Source organism: Condylura cristata, unplaced genomic scaffold (genome assembly GCF_000260355.1).
Source record: "Condylura cristata isolate star-nosed mole 26May11 unplaced genomic scaffold, ConCri1.0 scaffold00015, whole genome shotgun sequence".
Lineage (NCBI taxonomy): Eukaryota > Metazoa > Chordata > Mammalia > Eulipotyphla > Talpidae > Condylura > Condylura cristata.
Window position 1 is genome coordinate 26,398,965 of NW_004567116.1, and position 19,312 is coordinate 26,418,276.

Sequence of the window (19,312 nt, forward strand, 5' to 3'; positions counted from 1 at the left end):
GTGTAAGATGTGAGGTATATTTTCCTATGGGTGTCTTCCCATTGCATGATAGCATGTATTAAATAGTCCATTTCACCTCCCCTCTACTGTAGACAGAATTCCACAGGCATTTACACCTGGTTCCCAAGAGCTTTTCAGAAACCATCTCTCTGCCTGTATTGTATTAGCACCACACTGTAGCATTCCCTGAGACCTCACATGTCCTAATATGGTCTAACATCTGGTGGGCCTGATCAACCTCACTGCTTCTTTGTCTTTCAGAAGTAGTCAGAGTTTTATTTAATTGTATCTTATTGCTTTACCTCCCATGAAACTATTTTTCTGTACTCAACCATCCTTCTGAGCTATCTCTCAGTTGGTTCTTTGGGGTTTCCAACTATTCTATCACATTACCATACACCACTCTTCCCTAAACCTACTACTTCACTTTTCCGGAATCACATGTCACTGGAACCACTCCAGTCTAGACCTGGAATTACTTCATATGGCCCATCCCAAGCTCAATTCTATTGCTATACTCAGTCTCTGGAGTAGGACCCACACTATTGCTCACACCCACATCTAGAAGCAGCTTTCATGGTTCAGTCTCCAGAATACCATGCTCTCCTAGCTACTTCCTCAGTAGCTGTCTACTATGACAGCATTGGTCGGGTCCGCTATTCTTCCAGGTCTCTCAAGGCAAGAAGCCCTAAATCTGAATCTCCAAACTCTTCTACAGCAGCATGCAGTCCCAGGGGGAGCTGAGTCAGCTCCTCAGAATATAAGGCACATGTATTACTCAACACGGCAGCTTCACTGCCTGGGACAGTGCCTGGCATAGCACAGACATATGACAGTGTTGGGCAAATGAGTAAACGAGTGATTAAATGTTTCTGGTTCTTTCAAAAGTTAAGTTTTCCACAGAAATGACAGCTGCAGCATGGTCACATGAAAGGAAGTCATAGGCACTGTGGCCGAAAACACTGGATGATCTGAAGATAATTTAATTAACAAATATGATACAGAAGGAGAAACATAACAGATAGCCTTGTGGTATGATAAATGCCTTATCTTCTACTGGAAACCCAGTTATCCTATTGTTGATATTGGTAAGTCAAAAACAGAAAAGCAGTTTTATTATATGAAGCTACGATGTTGATTATGAAAAGATTCAGAGTAGAAAACATAAACATTGGTGGCTATTGGGAATGAGACAAGAAGAGAAATGAGATTTCATTTTGTATAGTTCACTGTCATTTGAAATAAAATTAATGTTCATATATCACTTGCATGATTTAATGTTAAAAGTTCAGGTGAGCCAGAACATGGAAGATCTGATCTTTACCTCAGACAGCTCATGTTGGCTGGTGAGTGGATTCTTGCATGGGCTCACAGCTGGCAGTGAAAGGCTGCACGCTGGCCAGTCCTTGCTGTGAGGGAGGCTGGATGGGGTTGGATGGGGAAAAGCCAAGAAAAGTGATCGTGAAACATCAGTGCAGCAAAGGAGAAACATCTCATGAGGTTTCTTGTCACACATCTCCAGGATTTTCTCATCTCCAGAGTGCCAGCACCCTTGATGCAGGAAATCACAGGGGCTGCCCAGTGTCTTGATAAGTCTTATTCTGTCACTAGGATTCTCTTGCTCCCTCAGACACCCACCCAGAGGGTAAGAAAAGCATTCTCTGCTGTTGACAATCTCAGGAAAACTCTTCCTTTCCTCCTCACCGCATCAGCAAGAAGATTGGTGCTAAGGTAAGAGTTTGCTCCAGAACTCTGTTCTTTCAAAGCTGGTCTTGTTTGGTTCCCCTTGGTCTACACACTCATGCTTTCCTCTGGGGGCGAGCAGTCCAGGGGTCCATGGGCACCCATCAGCAAGAATCAGGAGACATGAAGCTCCTTTATTTGCTGGTAGGTTGACTGTGGGTATACCAAATGCAGCCAGCCAGTTCTTTCTGCTTCTGTTCTACTCCCTATAATGCTCGGGATTTGTCGCCAAACATTTAAATCTGCAACTATGGAGAGAAAATTTTGTTCATTTTATTTTAGGGGCAAGGTGGCATAAAAGCATTGCTTCCTGAGCTAAATTGTTATTAATGTGAGGTTTGCAGGTTTGTTTGCAACAATTCAGATTCAGATTCACTTTGAATTTATCAACCTTGTATCTGATACAGTCCCAATAGAATACACAGGACACAACCTGATGAGACCACTGAGGGGAGTTTAGGAATGGACTGTTTATAACCCCATCCAGCCTCCCTCACAGCAAGGACTGGCCAGCCTGCAGCATTTCACTGCCAGCTGTGAGCCCATGCAAGAATCCACTCACCAGCCAACATGAGCTCTCTGGGGTAAATATCAGACCTTCCAAGTTCTGGCTCACCTGACCTTTTTACATTAAATCATGCAAGATAGGATTAGGTAGGACTAGGGAGGGAAAGATGTTGAAGCCACAAAAGACTAGCCATGACAGGGAGCCATTGCTAGGTCTGAAGTGTAAAGAGAAGTCACCAGAACCCAGGGAGGGCTCTGTTTTAGCTGTGGTTTCCACTGTGGCTGTAGGAAGGCACCATCAGATGGGGCCATGCCCTGAGGTAGAGTAACACAGTCACTAGGAGAGAGCCAGGCAGGGAGAGAGCCAGGAAGCTAAAACCCCAAGAATCTCTCCTCCCCCTCAGTGTCTCCCTTCGACTGAAAACATGGAGGAGCCAGAGGGAGAGGGAGCCACTCCTGAGGCACAGAGATGTGTCCCTGGGGATTCAGGAGGATGGACAGGACACAAACAGACTGATGGCAAGTGGAGACGCCCATGTCTTCTTATAGTCCTTCACCACTGATTACTGGACTTTGTGTATAATTGAATCAACATGTCATTTTTCTCCTTTGGTTGGTTGGTTGTATCTCCATCTTCTGCGCTCTCTGAAATAATGTCACACACTCGCCATGGGTGGTATATATGTTATAAACATGTATCCATGAGTATGCTGCTCTCAGTTACTGAGATGTCCACAGATCATGCCTATAACTTCCAACTTCCTATCCCTGTGAGGACACCTCAACCCCAGAGCTGTGGTTGCCTTACTTAACCTCTGCAGGCTTCTCTCTTCCTCGTAACAAGTTGCAGGGTGTCTGTGGGAATGGACGCTCACCCAGCAGGTGCTCAGGTCTTTTGCCTGTGTTCCCAGGGCCACCAGCAGAAGCTTTCTGAGCAGGGACCCACCTGTTGCTAGGCAGAGGCCACACTCACAGCAATCAATGAAAGCTGCCAGGGCTTTCCTCAAACGATAGGCATGAAGACCCTGGTCCTGGTCTTCCTGGACTTCATCATCACTCTGGTTGGGCTGGCAGGAAACCACTGTGCTCTAGCTCCTGGGCTTCCACACTCACAGGAACATTCACCTACGTCCTTAAAGTGGCAGGCGCCAACTTCCTCTGTCTCTTCCTCTAGCTGGCTTACTCAGAAACATACTGATCACCTGTTCTCGGTCCATTTCCTCCTTCCCGGAGTCCTCATCATTGCCGTGACCTTTGTGTACATCACCAGCCTGGGTATTCTCAGCACCATCAGCACCGAGCACTGCCTGTCTGTCCTGTGCCCCATCTGGCACTGCTGGCACCGCCCAGACACCTGTCAGCTGTCGTGTGTGCCCTGATCTGGGCCCTGTCCTTGCTGCTGAGCACCCTGGAAGGGAGCTACTGTAGCTTCCTAATTGAGAATTACTCTGGGGTCCTCCCTGGTGGCACAGCGGGTTAAAGCACAGCATTAAGAAGCTAAAGCTAAAAATGGGGGGTTGGGGGGGTGGAGGGGTGGAGAGGGAAGTGCACGGGACTATGGTGATGGCACACGGGTGACTCAGTGATGGGAAACCCCCGGGGATTACAATTGAAGTGAAAAAAAAATGTACAAAATGATGTAAAAATAAAATATTATAAAAAAAATTAAAATCCCATTCTCATGGAGCAGAAAAAAAAAAAAAGAAGAAGAAGCTAAAGCCACTTCAGGATGAGCTCAATCCCTGCCCCGGAGGTGACCACGTGGCATAGCAGACCTCTCCTGACCCACCTGCTGCTCCCCTCAGCAGTGTACTTTGCCTGCTCTGCCCCCCACTCTGTCTCTAGTGAATCCTCTCACCACCTTTGCACTACAGAGCTGTACCCCAGTTCTGTATGCATAAATAAATAAATCTTTAAAAAAAAAAACAACACATAACCCAAAGTTTAACTGATAAAGGAAGGAAGATATATGTTTAGTTTTATGAGAAACTGCCCAACTCTTTTGTTGGTAATCAGAATATAGCTTATACAGAGGCTGATTTATAATGATGCACATCTGCAATTTAGGTACAATTATAAATCAATGTTACTGCAATAAAAAATTATAAAGATAGTAAATAAATAAAGTGGCTGTGCTATTTCATATTCCCACCAGCAATGTCTGAAGGTCCCAGCTGTTTCACGCACGGCCCACCTCCACACCAGCAGCATGCGATGGTCAGTCTTTTGAAGCCGAGTCATTCTAATGAGTGTGAAATGAGAGCTCATTGTGTTTTTTCCACTTTAATTATGTTTTATCGATGAGTAATTGATATACAAGATTATTTTTTCCAAAACACAAGAGTTCCAATATTTTTATATATATTGCAAATGATCACCACAATATTTCTACTTACTATTGTATTTAATTTTTTCTGTTTTATTGCTTTCTCTTTTCATTACTTCTTCTGAGCGTTTTTATATATACTGAATAGGACTCCTTTAGTGGCTGGGTATATTATAAATATTTATCCAGGTGGTGGTTTGACTATTCTTTTTTTTTTTAAATATAATAGTTTATTTTTACATCATTTTGTACATTTTTTTTCATCTCAATTGTATTCCCCGGGTGATGGGTTTCCCATCACCGAGGACTATTTGTTTTTAATAGATTGTACACTGTTGATAACTTTTTAGATTTTAGAAAAATCGTACAGAGAGGACAGAGGACTCAGTGATATTCCCTGTTCCCTCATGCTTTTCCCAGTTCCTCTTACTACAAACATCTTACTTTAGGAGCAAATTCATTAAATTTGACAAACAAATGCTTTATTATCAGCTGAAATGCACAGCTTGTGTTAGGGTTCACTCTCAGTGTTAAACATTCTATTGTACTTTTCATTATCTTTTTTGTTTTCTCCTTTTCAGTGTGAGATATTTCTACAAACATTATCTTGAGATTCACTGATTCTGTCAGAGACAGCATGTAGTCTCCTGATGAGCTCATCAAAGGCCTTCTTCATTTCAGTTCAATGTTTTTAATTCACATTTCCTCTGTTTAGAGTTTCCATCTTTCTGTTTACAGTGTCCATCTAATAATGCATATTAGCTGCTCTTAAGAATCTTAACATCTTCATTTTGGCTATTTAAAATCCCCAGACTAATAGTTCCCTATTCTATGCCATACCTTAAACTTTGTCATCTTATATGAGGAGGCATTGATCCTGTTGTTGATACTGAAAAAATAACAAATAGCAAGCTATGCTTACAAGAAAAATGGAAACAAGTTGCCTCTGAAGAACAGGATTCAGGAAGACTTTTCTCATTTCATCAATATCCTTCTATGTCAATCGTAAAGAGGTTATAAGCCTGCATATATCACTACTATGGCAAAGTCGGACAGGCCATGGAGCATCTTGAGAGCTTTATCTCATTATAAACCCTCCCAGTGCGGGCTCAAATTGCCTGGCACTGCTGCTAGGAACACAGCAGCCAATGGCTCCCCAGCAACAATCACTTGCAGGAAGGCACCAGAAGGAATGAGTTTGGGGAGAGGCTGAGAGATAGCAGAAGTGCCTGACAAATGTTGAAGACATCCCCCGAGGGTCATGACTCAAATGACTCCCCAGTCTGATTTGCCAGCAGGTCCCCGTACAAAAAGTCCCAGGAGCTGGCGGGCATCTTCATCACCTTCCCTCCAGCACCAGGTTCCACGCTCCTTCTGTTCCTGCAGGCTGCTCCCCAGAGCAGAGAATTGTCTTCTAGCAGCTGTCATTGCAGGAAGCTCTTCCTTTCAACTCAGGGCTGTTTGTCGCCTCAGCAGAAGTAGAAGGAAGGTTATGTTTAGCAATCATTTCTTTTCAAAGCCACAACTGGATTGTAATGTTTAGTGTACATATACCCCACTCCACCTGGAGATGGATTATTTAGAAAGACTCAGGGACTCCAGCAGGAAAAGACAGGAGAAAAGTGTCAGCTCTTCCTGACAAAACTTTGTGCTGGCAGTCTCATTCGTGAATGATGTGACTGGTAAATGACACACTTCCTTCTTTTTGAGCTCAATCTCCTCTCCACCCTCAACACCCCAAGTTAACTGTCATGGTGGGAATGTGCTGCTCTCCAAATCTAGAGAGCAAGAGCGTATGGATCAAGAACATACATATCACATGCATGGATCTCAGAGCTAAAGTGCTATTAACTTCTTCAATTCACTTGCTTTTTAATTTTTTCCTTCTCTCTGGATCTCTTAGGATCTTAGCAGAAAATAGATGACCTAAAAGTGATGATGGAGAATAGTTTAATTCAGGGACGTTTCACCAAGATGGGCAAATTTAGGGAATGTTACATGAGACAGTGATCAAAACCCATAAGGAAAGTGATAACAGGGAGGACTGACATCACTGAGCTTGGAACACCAGGGGAAGAGAAGTTGCCAGAACTCAGGAATGGCTGTGGCTGTGGCTGCAGCTGTGGCTGTGGAGGGGACCACCCAAAGGGGTTATGCCCTTAGGTGGAGAACCATGGGGCCTGCCAGCCTCGCAGCGAGAGGGCCAGGAAGTCAAAACCCCAAATTTGTCTTTCCTGCCGCCTGCTGCGGTCACTGTCTGTGTCTCTGAAAGCCAGGAGCCAGAGGTCTCATCCATGAGACACTCTGAAGTCTCCTCCCCAGACACAGGGAGGAAAAGATGAAAATGAAGTTTTATATCAAGTGTAGATCTTGCTGTTCTTTTTTTTTTTAGATCTCTGTTTTTATAGCAGCTTCACAATCGGTGTTCCTGGGACCTTCTCTCCACTAACGGGATCAGTTTTTCATTCTATCTCAGCGTGTTGTCGACGGCTTATTGGGACCTCTCTACCATCACTGCTTCAGAAAATCTCCTACTGGTATCATAATAGACTTGAAGTGGATTGTTTTTAGTGGTAGAGACACCCAGTTGTTTATGATTTTACATGTTATGAAGTGGCTGATGAATACAGAAATTCTTTACAACAGTGACTTATACGAGAGAAGTTACTTGGATAAAACTGAGGTCACCAGAAAGACACCAGGACATTTCTAATTTGCTGATCCCCTCTCCAGAAGGTGACTTCACCCTCATGGTCCTATATAGCCCCCACACATCAGCATGCCTGCCCAGGGGAAGAGGGGGCAGGGGTCAGTGCCTCAGACTGCTCCCCTCCCTTGGCAGAACCTGGTCACGTGTTGTTATCCAGCATCAAGGAAGGTTGGAAAACAGGGTCCTTTTTCTGCTCAACACCCTCAGAATGACTGTTTTGAGAAAAGAAGAATAGCTGTTGGAGGCAACTACCTTTGGTACTCCCTCAGAATCTATCTCAAGATGTGATTTTTTTTCTCCTGGGAATTACTCCCACAATGTTGCAGGGGACAATGGGAAGCCCTAAGCGAGCCCCATGTGGGGTTCCAGGATTCGAGCTGGCCCTGAGTCTGCTCTTCATACCAACATGTTACAAAACCTTTCGTTCTCCTTAACCTCAGCTCCTTTCTGGGTCTTGCATAGGGGGCTCGAAAGGACAGTGCTTTACAACTACAATTGTCAGCAACAGCAAAAAACCGTGATATAGAGGGTTTTTTTTTTTTTTGTGGGGGTGGGGGAGAAGAAACCCATAAACTCACACTGCAGTTTATGATCAGTTCCATAAATGGAAAGAGGAGAGAGCCCCAATAGAGGGCTGCAGAGGCTGGGCTTCTGCCCGGGCTCCTTGCCCCACCACCAGGACCACAGAAACCAAGCACGTACAGGACTAGGATCCTGTCCTCCTCCCAACAGGGGGAGCCACCCTGAGTCCCCTGGGCCTGGAGTGACAACTGTCCTTTCTGGGCTGGAAAGGAAGGGCTCATGCTTTTGAGTCTTGCCCCTGGTTGCTTCCACTCAATCCCCTTTTCTCCTGATTTGATTCCTTCTTCCTTAGTGTGAACTTTGCTTCCGCCCTTCTAAAAATGCCACATTTTTATATTTCGCTGGGGATTTGTAGGAGCTTTACTGGCTCTTTCTCTGGCTCTTTCTCCGCCTCTCCGTGAATAGCTGACGCTCCCCCGGGCAGTGGGGCTGCGGGGCTGGCTGAGGGCAGAACTGCCACAGACCTGTGGGCCCAGACCCAGGTGCCACCACCGTCTGCATCAGACCTAGCATGTGTCACTCTTCCGAGCGCTGCCATGTCCTTAACCTGCACATGAGAAAGTCCTTACTCACTGGGGTCTTAAGTAGTTTAAGAGAGAAATCATATATTGTATAAAAATAAGCAACAATGTGAGAAAAAAAAAGCACTACTTTTTTTTTTTTTTTTTTTTTAGTATGCCAAAAAAAAAAGGAAGATGAAAAGAAATTAGCCCTGAAAAGGCAGTTCTCTGGCTTTCTTTTTTGGAATCTTGACCACGACTTGTGTCCGCTATTCGACTTCTCCATACCAGTTCTTATTTGTGGTCCCCCTGGGTCCAGCCTGGCTCAGATTGCTATGTGGCTCCCAGCAGTTATGTGTGACCAGGTTGTGAATGACTATCGGCCTCACAGTGCTGGTCTTCCTCCTGTGTGGCCTTACTAGGGGCGTTGACTTGTTCCTTTTATTCTGGATTCAATATGAGTTGAATTTTACCAGGTAGCACACATCTTGTCTTGTGTCAACAGCTGCACCAACCCTTTTAATTTCTTGGTCGACTCTTTTCCTTTAGGCGCAGTGGACCCAAGGCAGCAGATCCTTAAGCTGGTTCCCCAGAGGGCTTTGCTGGACGTTCCTGGCATGGATGCCCATAAAGGCAGCCTTCCCCAGGAGACCCTGGAGATGTCGGGAAGCAGCCAGGTGTCCTGACTGATGGTGCAGCGTCAGTCACACAGATGTGGCTTTGAGAACCAGCTTGTCCCTTTCAGTTTGGAAGGTTTTCTAAACTTCTCTTATCTCCATTTCCTGACATTAAAACAGTTAAGATATTCCTGCTCCTGGTGAGGATGGAGTGAGGTAGTTAAAAAAAAAAAAAAACTGAGACAGCCTCTCTAGGGTGGTCTGATCCAGGGTCTTCACCTTAATCCCAGCGTTGCCCACTCTGGGTCCAAAATATTCCTACATTTGAAGAATCATCCTTCAGCAGAGGTGAAGGAAATTGTCTGGTCACTGTAGTAAAAGAATATTATATCTTACCTTTTTAGATCAATCTGTCTCAATAACATTAAGCAGATTAATTTTAAATCCATACCCAAAGAGTAGTCATCTTTAATTTGGCAAGACTTAAACTATTGCTCGAGTTTCATATCTGTGGACTGAATAAATCAGTTGACGATTGAATCAAGGAATTGCTGTGTTACCTAAGGATATTATAATAGGTGGTCTCTAAGGTAGATGGTGGAGATACAACAGGAAACAACATCCACAAAAATAAATTCGCATGAGGGTTGACAGTACTGAGCTTTGAGTTTAATCAGGCAGACAAAAGAAACAAAAGGCACACATTTAACCATTAGAACTGCAAACTTTCTTCAGTTCCTAAATGGAAAGCAGTGTGCTCTGATAGGGAGTGATCTAGTGTGTACGTATCCTCCATCTCTTCATCAGATCAATCAGGACTGCAGACGCGAGGAAAAAACACAAAGTGAAGAAAATATGAGATGGATGAGATGATGCTAACTGCAGCCCAGAGCTCTGGCCTCTTCTTCGCACTTGATATTCCTTCCCTGTGCAAGCGCAGGGCAGTCTGGGTTGTTTGGACCATTTCAGAGGCAACAACAGTCACCCTAGCTCCTGGGATCTTCTGGGCTGTACACTAGCTAGCTCTTTGTTCCATAGTTAATGGGTCTAACTTCCATTTTATACAAAAGCTGTAAATTCTAGTTATTAAAACCCACAATTGCATTTCCATTTTAGATATCCCTGAGAGTTACTTGCTTCCTCCCTTCACCCCTCGGCATGTATATTAGCCACATCACCCTGGTGGTGAGGCTTTAGGACTGGTGAAGGATGAGGACTTGGACCCAGACATGTGGATTCAAATCCAAACTCTACCATTTTGGGGCATGAGGTCTGAATCATATCATTCGACCTGCTTATGCTCCCCTTTTCCTTATATGCAAGACAGCAGTACTTGCCTCCTAAGGCTATTTGGAGGGGTACAGATAATACATAGTCTGCACTCAATCATTTGGACTTGGGCATGAAGTCTTCTTCAGAAGCTTGGCAAATTTTGCTTGTAAAGCTGTCAAGCCCAGGACTTTTGTTTTTGGGAAAATTTTTAACTAGTTATAATTTCCAGAATTATGACTGGTTTTCTCCCTTGTATCACAGCAAGCACTTTTTCCAACTCTTTCTCACCATGCTATTGCTCTTGATGCATACAGTGGTCACCTGTTCATTATTCTGGAGTTTTTATCTTTAGGTTAACATGGTTATTAAAAAAGGGGAGAATGCCAACCTGGTGTTTTCAATCTGCCATCATTCTTGCTAGACTCTCACTATTTAATCAGGTTGGGTTTTTGTTGTTGAATTTTATTAATCTTTTCTATATTTTGGTTGTTAACACCTTGCCAGTCAAATGATCCAATATCTTTTCCCGTTGAGTAGAATGTCATTTTCTTTTGATGTATGCTTTTTTCTTTGTACAGAAGTTTTTTAGTTTGGTATAGTTCCATTTGTTGTTTTGCTTTTGACCCCCTTACCATGGGGATCAAAAGGCTAGTGTCTAAGCGTCTAAGGCTAAGGTCAAGGAGCATATCACCATTTCCCCCCATGTATTTTTATTTTCTTTCATGGATGATATTCAAGTCTTTAATCCATTTTGAATTAGTTTTTATGTATGGTTTTAGATAGTGATCTAGTTTTATTCTTTGGGTGTGGCAGTCCAGGTTTCCCAACACCATTTATGGAAGAGAATTTCCGTACTCCATTGTATGCCTTTGACTCCTTTGTCATAATATGTCATCCATCTGTGTGTGTTTTTATTTCTGGGCTCCTGAAATTTATATCAGTATCAAGCTTTTTTTTTTATTATTATTACATAGTTTATTTTTACATCATTTTGCACATTTTTTTTTCCCATCTCGATTGTAATCCCCGCGGGTTTCCCATCACCAAATCACCCCTGTGCCACCACCATAGTCCCATGCATTTCCCTCCCTTCCCCTCCCCATTTTTGATCCCATCCCCCACTCCGCCCCCACAAAATGTCTCTGGTATATGGTTGTTCATTATTTTTGTTATTTTCTCGCCTGGTCCATTATACTCCTGCTATGAGTGAAACCATCCGGTATTTTTCTTTCTCTTTCTGGCTTATCTCACTAAGCATGATCTTTTCCAGCTCCATCCAAGTTGCTGCAAAAGACATGTGTTTCTCTTTTTTGGTTGCTGAGTAATATTCCATTGTATATATGTACCACATCTTTCTAATCCAGTCATCTACTTTTGGGCATTTGGGCTATTTCCATGTTTTTCCAATTGTAAATAAAGCAGCAATAAACATGGGGGTACAAGTATCTTTTTCAATCAGTGTTTTTGTATCTTTAGTATCAAGCTGTTTTAATTACCATCACTTTGTAGAATAATTTGAAGTTAGAGAACATGATATCTCCTTTATCCCTCCTCAGGACTGTTTTTGCTATTCATGGTCTTTATAGTTCCAAATAAATTGCAAAAGGAACTGCAAGACTCTTTGTTCTATTTCTGTGATGGGTGCTCTGGAATCTTAATGAAGTCATTTGGTCCACTTAAGTTAATGCTGAAAAATTTAAACACATAGGTTCACTCTTTAAAACTCGTAAGAAATAAGGAGGGAAGGTGTGACACTTGGTAGTCTCTGGAGAATGGAATTTAGGGAGACTGTCCCCTTCTGTACAATTCCCTATCATTTGAAAGAATTTATATTCATGGCAAAAGCATTACTGCGGTGACAAGGAAACCAGATTTTAAAAGTGGGGTTGAGCCATAGCAAACTTACTTACCCTAAAACATTCTTTTCCTTTAATGATAAAACTTCACAACACAAGCTCAGCTTGCTCACCAGGCACACATTGTTCATGTTAGCTCCAAAATAGCACCTTTCTGGAAGATGGGGGCGGTTGCTCAGAGGGTCTGCTGTGTGAAAAGGGAAACATATGAGTGAAGGATCATGTCCCAAAGAGCTGCTGATATGCTCACACACTCTGCACAGGAAATCACAAGCCCTGCCCAGTATCTTGATAAGCTTCACTAGTAGACCAAATGACTAGTTCCCACTCCAGTTCTTGTACACAACTCCCATTTTAGAGACAGAAAAATGACCGCTGGTATCACTCAATTGCAGAAAGAATCATGGTAGATCAAGTCTCCCCCTCTAGCCAGAAGAATGAGAAAAAGGTGGGGCGATATATCAAAAGCTGTTCTACCTAGAACCACTTATGGTTTTACTCAAAGATCCTACCGTCATTTTTATCCATGTAGGGGCTCTATTCCAGGTGTTTCCTAAGTAAGAAGTAAATATATATATGTGAAGCTCCTTTTAGAAACTTTGGGTACCAGAGGCTCCAAGTGTGGGAAATCTGAACAGAGCAACCCAACTCTATATCTTCCCTGTGAAACATCTCTTCACATTCTACCCTTGATCCCATTTTCTCATATCTTTTGTCATGGAGGGAATGATCTTTCTCACATAAATTTAAGGATGAAAGTAAATGCAGGCATTGCTCCCAGATCTAAACTGCTATTAACCCAGACTTGTTCAAATGGCTTGCAAAGTTCTCATCTTGAGTCCCAAGAGGAAAAGCCCAATCTTGGGTGACTTTCATGAAGAACCTATTTGAAGAGATGGACAGAAGTAGTAACACTTGGTGAAGCATCCTCATCAAACAAGCAAACAGTAGTGAGACTGTTTCTGCTCTTAGATTTAAAGTATCAAAGGAAGCAATATTCACCCAGAATGGAGCTGCCATAGGAGCAGGAGAGCACCTGCATACAGGTGAAGAGGGATGTCATTGCCAACACAGCCCAGTGGGAGAGGGCCAGGAAGTAAAAAGCCCAAGATCTCCCCATGCTCTCCTGCCTCCTGGGGGTATCTCACAATGGCTCATTCCACCTGAAACCAGGAGAAAGAGTCAAACTGAGGAGGTCCAAAGAAGTCCCTTGGCATGCACAAGAGTAGAAAAGACTGAAAAAATGTTCACAAGAGCAAATGGGACTATCTCTAACATCTCCTTAACTACTCCACAAGTTTTACTCCCTGTTTTGTCTCGATTTCAAAGTCATTGAGTCATTTCCCATCAAAGCTCCATTCGAATTAATTTTTTCTTCCATTTGCAATGTCTTTAGTTTTGCATTTGTGAAAAAAATGGTCCAAAATGCAAATGCCTCTCTCTGTCCGTGTCTCTCTCTTTCTCTCTCTCTCCCTCTCTCTCTCTCTCTCTCTCTCTCTCTCTCACACACACACACACACACACACACACACACACACACAGCTAAGGCTCTCATGAGAGACAAAATGGTTTGGGTTTATGTAGCACACACATAAACACCTGCCACTCTTCCTCCCCTGTACTCACTCAGCTCCAATTCCTACACACAAATGGTGCTTCAAAAATGGTTCTAGGTGCTGAGCAAAGCTGTCCTGTGTCCTCACCTCAAAGGCACATGGTTATCTGGGCACACATAGGTAATTCTTCCAAACACACTGTACTTACAAGAACGGCAATGAATGAAGTGTTCTAAGATTTCTTTTGTGTATCATAAATACCTTTAATTGAATATTTCCTGAAAACCCTTGTACACAGAGCTGGACTATAGGGAATAAAAAATGTTTCTGGGCCCCCCTGGTAGCACAGCGGGTTAGAGCACAGCACTAAGAAGCTAAAACCTCTTCAACGTGAGTTCCATCCCTGCCTTCCCCAGAGGTGATCCCACATGGCATGGCAGACCTCTCCTGGCCCACCCACTGCTCTCCTCAGCAGTGTACTTTGTCAGTTGGCCTGTTATTCTCCCCACTCTGTCCCACTCTGTCTCTGGTAAACACTCTCACCACCCCTGCACCTCTGGCCTATACCCCAGTTCTGTAGCATAAATAAATAATTTTTTTTAAAAAAATGTTTCTGTCTTCCTTCCAGTTGACAGCAGCACCAACTCTTGCTCACCTGGCAGGGTCATATTTATACTGTTCTAGCAAAAGAGCGCATTCCCCTCATGTCCCTGGAGCTTGTTCTTTCACCTCAGTCAGTGGGTCACTTTTAGCTATTTGGTGTTTGTGGTCACCCAGCATTTTCCTGAATTCCTGCAGCTGAGAGGAAATGTATGGTCCAGGAAAGAAATAATGCTTGAGCCCACAGCCCTCCCCTGCTTTCTCAGCTTGCATCACAGTCACTTAATCTTTCATCTTCAGGAAACTCTTGGGCATGAGAAAACCTCTTGAAAAGTGGCAGTGAGGAGATATAATCTGGCTATAAATCATTCCCACACCATAGACAGGTCTGTAGAGAGCCAGACTTTAGTGTCAAAGAGAACTGGGTATGAATACAGGTCTAATGTTCCAAGAATGTGTGGCTCCCAGTAAGATGATTTTCTGCAAAATTCCTCTTATAACTTGGGGATCCTAATTCTGCCTTTGCTTATCTTCATCATTACTTTGTTTAGTTTGTAAGAAATGCTGCAGTGCTGGGGACACTGGACGTCCTAATATTGAAGTGTGTGATCTCCATTTATATCATCGTCCTGGGGGGTTCGACTCCCTCCTCCTCTCATCCAGATTATGAACACCCTGGAGCACTATACCTACTCCTTCTATTACAGTTCACTCTTCATCCTCACCTTTTTCTTTGGTGTATAGAACTCCTCATATCTCGTAGGTCTGAGCGTTCTCAGCAGTATCAGCCCCAGGCGCTTCCCAGCTGATCACACCACAGAGCCATGACACTGTTGGTTGTCAGACGGGCCCTGCTCTAGACCCTGTCCTGGCTGCTGAGGATCTTGGAAGTCCTGTGACTTTCTGTTTAAGGGTCATGGCCAAGTTCAGGATTGGATATTTGTGTTCATCACAGCATGGTGGCAGCATTTCTGATTTTTGCTCATTTGTGTCCATCGTGCTGGTCAGATTGCTCTGCAGCTTCCAGCAGCTGACCCAGAACCTTAGTCATCAGTAGTAAGGTATGTGGCCCATTTACAACAGTACTATTTCATTGTATACTATTACAATGAAGAAAAAATAAGGACAGACCAGGAAGAACACACATGGCATAATGAGGGTCTTTGATTCTTGGTTCTAACCCCTCCCAGGCTGACATTGCTGCCTAGATTGACAGCAAAGGACTCCATAGCAAAAATTTTGCAGGAAGGGAAAGGATGGGGTAGGGGTGGACCACGGCAAAAGCATAGGAGTAGAGTGGGATCCAAAACTGAGAGACGCCTTGCAAGGGGCTCATGACCCACATGACTCAGGCTCCCATTCGCCAGCAAGTCCCTGTCCAGGAAACCACAGAGGCCGTCCAGCATCTTGATAAGTGTCCCTCCAGCGCCTGACTCCACTCCTGCCAGTGCAGGCTCCTCTCCAGTGCAGAGAAGTATCCTAAGTGGTTGCCAATCCCAGGAGGCTCTTCTCTTCAGCACAGAACAGCTTGTCACTTTCATAAAGGAGATGGAGGAAAGGTAAGTTATCAATTACTTATTTCCAAGACACTGTAGTTTCCAGAATTTCACAGTTCTCTGTGTTCTAGCTGAAGTTGTAGCTATAGCTTTAGGGGCCAGGCCCTGAGGTAGAGTAACACAGTCACTACAATTCTCAGCATGGCAGGGAGCAAGCCAGGAAGTTAAGTCCCCTAGCTTCTCCCAGGTGCACTACGAGGTCCCTTGCCTGCCAGGAAGTTAAGTCCCCTAGCTTCTCCCAGGTGCACTACGAGGTCCCTTGCCTCCTGTCAGGGTCTCCCTCTCACTGAAAGCACCCAGAAACCAGAGAGAGAGGGACCCCGTCCCTGAGATGTCACCCCCAGGATGCAGGAAGGTGGACAGGATGCAAATGGGGGTTGATGGCAAATGGCAATGTTCTATCTCTGCTTAGAGCCACCCCGAGTTGTTGTTTCCAAAAGATCTTTTCACTTTCTCAATGAGATTAGAAAATGTCTCATTGTAACTTCTCAGTTTGTCTGTTGGTTGGTTGGTTGTACCTCTCAAGTGCCGATTCTCTGAAAAACCTCTGTTTTCACAATGCCTTCATTTGGAATGTAGCCCTTATTTTAAAAGACAACAGCACATAGTTATTTGAAGTTTTTGGCTGTCACAATTCTCGATGAAATGCGTTATCACAGTGACTTAGAAAAAAGAGAGATTACTACGACCATACCGGTGAGCCCAGGAAGCAGGGCCAGAAAGAAGGGAGGCTGGAAAATGGGGTCCTTTCACTTGTCCCTAACTCTCAGAATGATTATACTTGGGAAGAAGAGAGAAAAGGATAGAGGGAGCAACTGGCAGTTTCCATACTGGGCCTCTCTGGGTATCTGTACTCACATGGAACTTTGGGGGAGCTACACACACACACACACATAGACACGCACAAATGAATGAAGGGACAAGAACAGAGGGAACATCTATGGGTGGGGACCCAGGACCCCATGTCAGTCTTGGACCTACTGATCAAGAAATATGTTGTCCGCTTTAACCTTGCTTTCTCTGTATCCATGAGGATGTGACAGCAGATAGTCTCAGACACTGGGACTTGAGACCCACATCGTCCTAGCAGGGTTAGGCCTCTTGAGCCCTAGGTCATGGGGGGAGACAGCTGTCGACACCCACCTGAGAGCAGGCTATGGTCAACCCCATAAATTAAAAGCACAAGGTGCCCTGGCAGGGAATAAAAAAGGTCATGTTGCTCATCCATCTCCTCAGCAGGCCCCAGTACTGTGGGAAGTAGGTAGACATGTGAGGGTTCAGCCCTCTCCTCTCTGTCCAGGGAGGATGTATCTTCTTTCTACTTAGGGCTCCGGCCATGTTTGTTCTCTACAGCATGGAACAGTGGCTGTTTTTCTGACCCAGAAAGAACTCAGGCTCTTGAGTTTTGTCCCTGGTGGGCTTCCACTCACATCTGCTTCTCTCTTTACTAGAGAGCTTCCCTATGCTCACTGTCAGTAACTTGCTAAATCTAGACTGTGCACCCCAGTTCTTTATGCAAAATTAATTTTTTTGCATAATTCATTTTTTAAAGAGGTAAAAACATGCATTTCATTCATCTGATTGCATACAAAATTAACTTCATGTTTGCTAAAAATGATAGTTTTCATATGCATCTTTAATGATATTATGCTATCATTAATAATATCAACAAGAGGACTCTCCCTGGTGGTGCAACGGGTTAAAGCACCGTACTAAGAAGCTCTCCAAAGCCACCACAGCATGAGTTCGAACCCCCGCCGGGAAGTTGACCCACATGGCGTGGCAGACCTCTCCTGCTCTGCCTACTGCTCCCCTCAGCAGTGTATTTCAGTAGATCTGCCTGTTCTGCTCCCCACTCTGTCTCTAGTGACTCCTCTTCCCCACCACACCTCTGGCCTGTACTCCCATTCTGTAAGCATAAATAAATAAATCTTTAAAAATAATAATATCAACAAGAGACGGTGATGTGCATTGTTCATAAGTTTGCAGTTTCATATCTCGGCAATGAACAATCCATGATGAAATCTTAGTCAAGCAGCCAAGACAGAAGGTATTTTCATCCCCTCCAAGAGCCCCATCATGTCCCTCCTGTTCCAGAGAAGCCAAGTGTGTCACCTCTGTCATTAAGATCAGTCAACTGACTTTCAGTTTCATATATTAAAGGCCATACAGTATACTATTTTGTTCCTACCCTCTTCCACTCCTCATAACCCATAGTGCAGATGTCCTGAGGACTGTCCACACCCTTGAAGAAGCCCCTCCCACTGAGTCCACGCCCCTACTGAGCAGCACCTGGAGACGTCATGGAGGTGACTGGGGGTTCTACATGAGCTGACTCTAAATGTCATAGGGACAAATACCAAAAAATATCTAGGAGAAGTGTGCAGAGAGCCACGGGGGGGGGGGGGGAGGAAGAGGGGGGGAATAGCCAGCCAGTGTGCAGAATGAGTCCAAGGACAGCCTAGCTGCAGAATGAGCATGGCCCTAAATATACATGCAAGATGACTGCCTGCAGGCCCAGTGCAGCGGGACAAAACAATTATCATTCAGTGAGTGGCTTGGGGATTGATGACTGTGGAAAACAATCAGCTGACTGTCACCCCCTCCTTAATCCATGTTAAGCCAAGTGTATCAAGGACTTGTTCATGAAATGAAAGTCCTATGGACACAAAAAATGCTTCATCAGGGCCCTCCCTGGAGGTACAGCAGGTTGGAGCACAGCATTGCAAAACTGCATGACCTCTTCAGTGTGTTTATTCCCTGGCCCCAGAGGTGACCCACATGGTACAGCAGACCTCTCCTGTCCCACCCGCTGCTCCCCTCAGCAGTGTACTTCATCAATCTGTCCGTTCTGCTCCCCACTCTGGTGAATCCTCTCACAGCCCTATACCTCTGTCCTGTACCCCAGTTCTGTATGCATAAATAAATACATCTTTTAAAAAAAAAAAAAGCCTCATCACGGTGATACTCTCAGGAGAAGCCTGTGTGACTAGCACCTGTTTCCTGAAAGCCACAATGAGAAAGAGACAAATTCAACCTGATTATAAAAAAAAAAACCAAGCATCTCCATGACAAGCTAACTCCAAAGTAAGCCCAAGGAGGTATCAAAATGGACAAAAATACTTGTAGTTCTAATAATCCACAGGAATGTTTGTGGATTGAAATTTTTGAAGGCCAAATAAAATTAGGAACTGATATGGACAGATGAAAGGAGGCATGGATGGCTCCTGAATGATAGGGTTGTAGAATAGTATCTGTGGAGTGTCATGCATGGGCACACGCACAGGATGGAGAACACAGCAGAGGACAGCAAGGCTGTCGAAGATGAGAGTGAGGAGAGAGTGAGGGAGGAGAAGGACATAGAGGGGCAATGGCAGGTGGGGGTGGGGGTGAGCTAGGAGAAGGGAAGAAGATGGAAACATGGACCAAGTAGCAGGAAACTGCTGGAGATGAATGGAGAAGTGATTGGGAGATTGGAATGAAGTGG

General features: G+C 44.3%; 1 pseudogene; it reads left to right on the top strand.

Moving 5' to 3' along the window:
• The first annotated feature begins 3,266 nt into the window (after positions 1 to 3,266).
• LOC101624494 lies at positions 3,267 to 9,054 on the top strand (annotated as a pseudogene).
• Positions 9,055 to 19,312: the final 10,258 nt, after the last annotated feature.